Here is a 6,000-nt window from a genome sequence, read left to right as displayed (position 1 = left end):
GGCTGCTCCACGCCCCGGAGTGCGGCGAACAAAAATCCCTTCAAAGCTGGGCTTTCATGTTCACAAGCGCTTCTCGTGTCTGCTGCATAAATAAGCTGCTGTTTGCTTCAAACAATTTTAGAGCTGGACTTGAAGGAATAGGAGCTCCTAACTTTTTCTTTTGCCTGGTAAGAAGTTGAAAAGCCCCAATTACATTTCGGTTTGTTGAAAAGCTTTTGATTGTTTGACTTCCTTTCCTGATGGCTGTCCCCATTAATCTGACCTTTAGCTTTACCTGATGTTCGTGAAAAATCGAGATACTAAATACTTATTTAGCGCCTTTATATTTACAACGACTTTAGATGGATGCTTTTATGAAGTTCATTAAGTGGTCTAGTAGCATTTATTATGAGCAAGTGGCAAATTGATTCAATATATAGGTAGGTTTCTTAACTACTGCATAATCTCTTTCAAGCACGCCTTCACCATCAGATATAAAGCAAGTTACTTAGGTATGTTACCTGGCAGCTTGTTACCATAAGAGAAAAGAGTTGGGGGTTTTGGGTGGGGTTTTTTGTTGTTGTTTTTGGTTGGTTGTTTTGTTGGTTTTTTTCAGACCTAGAAGTAAGCTTCTTTATTAGTTAGTTTAGTAGTAAGATGCTTAAAATGTCAGTTAAGGAGGCAATAAATTACTTTTTCTCACTTTCCACAACTTGCAATCCTAGTAGAAGAGAATGATGTGAACGAACGTAACTCATGTCTGTGGTTTTTGAGACATCACATGCCATCCAAAACTGCCCAAGGCTGGCTGGATAAATGTAGCATATTGGCTTTGCACCATTGCAGTAGTTAACCAGCCCAATGCTTTATAATTCATGATCCCTAAAAATTACTTTGAAAAGATCTATTAGGGTATTTTGGTGTAAATGAAGTATGAATATAATACTGGCATTCTCAATGAATTACTTATTCACATGTCTGAGTACAAAAGTACAAGTGCATCTTGACACTGAGATTTCGTCTAGCAAACCGGTGCCTCCTAGAACTTGAGATGGGTGAGATTTATTAAACAGAAGGATCAACTTTTTTTTTTACCACAGTTTTGGTGTTGTATGAGTAGGCTCATCAATTTCAGTGAGAGTGGGAGTTCTTGTGTGAATCACAGGCTCTGATCCTCTAAAAAGCTTTGTTTATGTGTAGGAAAAATGTCACCACATTGCACCTTTGTTACAGTATTTCACTCTAATATCTAATTCATGATAAGCTGGATGTGTTGAAGAACACAAATGATAAACTGCTTTAGCACCATTATTCTTGTGAAGGCGAGTACTTCAGTTAACATAACTTGAAGCATATGGTACTCAGGAGAAGCACAAATATTTCCTGGCTGTGTATAAATCTTCTTCTCATCTCCTCAGCCCCTAAAATACATCGAAGTGGTTTTGATCACCAGCAAGGTTCTAACTTTGATCTGCTACCTTTGTCTTTACAAAATTAGAAATAAATTCATTAGCTGCCTAATGTCATACAATTTCACGTATGGTAGCTTCTGTAAAATACAGATCTATTCAACATGATATTTAATGTGATGAATGTGCTCTAGCTGACAGCATGATGTTTTTTTCCCACATTTCTCGGAAAAGTTGGAGCAAATGTGGTCAGACAAGACCTCATTTACTTCACAAAGGGGAAGAGTACAAGGGTTGTGGGCAGGGTGTAAAGGGAAAATGTTCTAGACCTGTGAGACAGAATAACAATGTGCAGCTCTATAGTGGAAGTTCTTGTCCCTAACTTGCTCCCTTTCTTTGTCTTTGTAGCAGCGTAAGTACTTTCCCTTCTCTTGTTTCTTGCCCGTGGGGCACTGACTCTGCAAAAGCCATCTGCCACTCCTTCTTGTTTTATTGCATGCAGTTGACAGCTGCGGGTGGGAAGTAGGTGGTTAGAAAGGAGCTGAGACCCTGTTTGTTGGATACCAGAGACCTCTGTTGGCAAGATAAGATGATTATATTTTCATCCCTCTTTTTTACCCAGAACTTCTCAGAGTACTCTACTGGTGTTAGAGAGCTCATGAAAAGTGGTCGTCCAGAAAAAATATCAAATCAAATATGGGAAACTTATAAGATCTGGTTGTAAATTAACTGGGAATTCACAGCTTCAAGTAAAGTGAATGTGTAGTTGGGACTCTTCACCCTTTCTAAAGTTTTCCTTAGAAGATGGATGATGTTGACTTCAAAGTTTTGATGCTTACATGTCTGAGAAACCTGCTAGTCAGCCATAATTTAGCCATGCTGCTTTGATTCTTGAGGTAGTGTGTCTTTCATGGTGGAAGACCATGAAAAAGAAGAAATATTTTTCTGACATGGACTTTGAAATAAAATTATGACTACTATTCAGGCAAGCTGGTAAATGTAGGAGTAAATTCTAGAGGACAATGGATTCTAGAACCCTGAAAGGCTGGAAGTTCTTACTTCCACATTACATTTATTACATGTTTCTAATTTGTTTTTTGATATTGCTCTCTTTATGCATTTGCATAGTAGGCCCCAAAGGACCTTAAAATTATGCAACTGCATTTCCAAATGGAAGCTCTCTATCCTGAGTTCAGTACATTACCAGTGATGATTGCTTTTCCCTGAGTATTTTAGGCAAGCATATTACTGTTAACCTAATAAGATGTATTTGGTATGATTTAGTGACCTCAAAAAACTGTCCACAGTTTTCTTTCTTCTAATAAAATTAAGTATAACTGTATGCAGGATTTTAAAAATCAGTATCTGGACAAGAGCAAATAATCTTTAAAGGTATGGAACCTCTGTTTACTCACACGTGTTTTAGGGGCAAAAAACTTCCGGTAACTTCTTACTTGAAAGCATGAGGTGAATGGCTGGTGTCCAACAGACATCAGTATAATGCCATTTGATATCATGAGAGAAGAAATTTGCCCAATGGCAACCTATTATTAAGTGCTACAGTCTCTGCTTTTTAAGCAGGACTTTTGACCAAACTGGAGATTGAACAAGAAATACGCAGCTGACACAGTTCTCTCTCCTTTGGGACTTCAGTTCAATACAATGAGTTATTAATGTGCCTTAACCATTAGTGTGCCTTTCAATTATTTTTATCAAAATTTTGTCATGAAAGAAACATTTTATTTTATTTGTGCTCTTAACAATGGTTATTGTACACTGGCTTGTTTCTTTCTCACATGTTAGTCAGTATATAGTCTCTGGTGTTGTTTTGGTAGGAGTGATGACAGTGGGCATGATAGAGTTCCATAGGCATTCATACACGTCTGCTGAAATTATTTGGTGTTTTGGTGCTACTAAAATGCACTGGTACTACTGAAGTGCTCTGAAGTTCAGGGTCCGTAGACCTGCAAGCTTCTTTTGGAATCTTTGTTAATTGCAGAAGACCTATAGATGATATCTCCTATACTAGACCTAAAGCTATAAGATCTCATGAAACTTGTAATGATAGTCAAAAAACTGAAGCTTAGTTAGGTGTATAGATAAGCTGGAGAAGTCCTTGATAGTTTGATGCCAGTTATAAAACATTTGATTTTGAAAATTTGCTCTGTGTTGTAGAACTCCTGGTGACTGAACTTGGCGAGACTGTTATAAAGGCAGTAGATTTTCTTTTAAATAGAGAATATTTCACAGCTGCAATGAAATTTCATACCTAAGTGAACAAAATGTATTTTGTTTCAGGATGCTTTACCCTGTGCTTTTTATTTTCTAAAAGTCTTTGAGGTACATGCTATAAGAAGATCATCTTATGACAGATAGGGCAATTCCAAAACTGAAATACAAGATATCAGCATGACCAGCAAGATTTTTAATACTGCTTGTTGTTCTGTATGACCTTCTGTTAAGGACTGGCATTTGATTTTTATTCCAATTGTGACTCCAGAATATTAAAACATGAAAATACATAATTAGCTTTGTTTCAATATTGATTTTGATAAGTTGTATGTATACTGATTTTTTAGCTATGTTAAATCTTCAAGTTATTGCATACTGGAGAAAAGGTCTAGGGTTAATATACCTGAATTACATTAAGCTAATATAGTTTTATTGCAAATAACTAGTCTGCAGGGCAGTTAATTGGGCTGTTCTTAATTTTCTTAATTTTTTCATGCTTCAGGTGACTTGCACAGAAAAAGTAGCCTTCTTAGATTGTTACAGCTCCATAGTTTGGATCATTAGGTTTAGTACAGCTCACCAGTATTATTTGTAGTGAAAATTCTATGTGAAACTTGACACAAAAATATGCAATTATTACACTCTTCAGTTTCTTTTTGATATGTTACACATGTATTTTCAGAAGCAAAAGTAAATATTGAAATTTAAAATTAAACTTACTTTTAACTTCAGAAAGAATCCTGGTTATGAAGTTTTGATAGTATTATATAGATAGTAATAATTACATTAGAACTATACTGTGCTATTTTTTATATTATTAAGGATTTTTCAAAAATTTTTAATTATTAAGGAATATGTATGACTTGGAGTAATCACCTGACATTCAAATCTAAGAAACTCAATTATATTTACAACTTTATTTCACTTGCACACTTCTGTAAAGTTTTAACTCCTATAGCAATTAAGAAAGCACATGAAGTATTTATTTTTTACACTAAACAGTGTAATGTATTTATTTTATGTATTACATGAAATTAAAAAGTTAATGAGGATTTTTCTCCCAAATCCCATTAATTTCAGCATGATTCTTTTAATTAATATTTAATCAGTTTATTTCATTTAGCTCTCAGACTTTTAGCTTTACTGTCTTGTCTTCTCTGAATCAAGTGAAGTCAAGTTTGTTTTACAGGATTGCTTTTCTGTAATGCAGTGTAGAGTTGTTTGTTGTATTACTATTCTTAGTTATTTTTTATTTTCTTCATATATTACTCTTGAATTTCTGTAGCATTCCAAAGGGAATGAACAGCAAAATTGAACAGGACCAAAATTAAGACTTTCTTGATACTTATTTCAAGGTTACTGAGGTGCAAAGTCTCACAATTTTTTTTATCTAATCTAGTTTTACTTAGCAGATATTCAGTTACTTTTTGGCCAAAGATGTAAAGTATGATGTGTATATTTACCCATTTTGTATCTTTCAAAAAACAGATGAGAAATGTTTCTTGAAATTTCTGAGTTCCCTTAACAGTATTTTTACTGTCTGTACACTGTTTGCTCTTTGCTATTACTAGAAATTGTTTTGTTTTTACATACCTATTTTTTTTCAGCATTAGAATTGTCAGCTTCTCATGACTTAAAAACTTAAAATTTGTTGACTCTCCTTTTTCATTTTTCTAGTTGTTCTACAGTACTTTTTACATGAAGTTGTGTTTTGGTCATCCAGAATTATTTCTGAGATTTTTCCATTTCATGTTTCTTGCCTTATTTTTTTTTCCTCAGACTTAAAAAAACCCCCTGTGTTGAATACTATATCCATACGTGTTCGTATTCCTTGAGAATATGTCCTCTTCTTTACCCATGTTGACATGCACATAATCTGATAACTGTCGTTGGCCCATAGACCATTACCATCACTAAGTGAGAAATAACCATATAAATGTCATCTTGGCTTTCCCATGGAGTGCTGTCTCACACATCTCTGCCTGCTCTGTTCTTTCTAGCAGACTTTTGCTCTTTTTACACTTCAAAATGCAGCTTAAAAAATATCAGTAGTGACACTGAAGTGTACTTTCTTCTTATTGATTAGAATTCATTAACGAGGGTATTCATGCAGTAAAATGTGAAATTGTGTGTTAATTATAGTTTATGTTCATTCTGGTTGTATAGTTTTGAAAGCATATTATACTTGCAGTAGTTCCATGTTGTAAAGCATTTTACAACTTAATGTTTTTCTCTGCTATTTTCCTTTTGTTTTGCATTACATCCTTTCATTTGTCAGTCTCTACTCTTACATGATAAAAACTACTGATTCTGTATTTTAAAATAGCGTACCTAAACATCAATCCTTAAGCTCTGAAGTAGGCCAGAAATGCTTTAAACA

At 34.5% G+C, this 6,000-nt stretch overlaps 1 protein-coding gene across 1 annotated transcript in view; it reads left to right on the top strand.

The window, feature by feature from the left end:
* TNFRSF19 (TNF receptor superfamily member 19) overlaps positions 1 to 6,000 on the top strand; it is a 59,950-nt gene that overhangs the window by 6,570 nt on the left and 47,380 nt on the right. The window lies entirely within an intron of this gene.

Source organism: Corvus brachyrhynchos, unplaced genomic scaffold (assembly GCF_000691975.1).
Source record: "Corvus brachyrhynchos isolate BGI_N302 unplaced genomic scaffold, ASM69197v1 scaffold363, whole genome shotgun sequence".
In the NCBI taxonomy this organism is placed as follows: domain Eukaryota; kingdom Metazoa; phylum Chordata; class Aves; order Passeriformes; family Corvidae; genus Corvus; species Corvus brachyrhynchos.
Note: the sequence above shows the minus strand (reverse complement) of the source record. Positions and strands in the feature narration are given on the sequence as shown.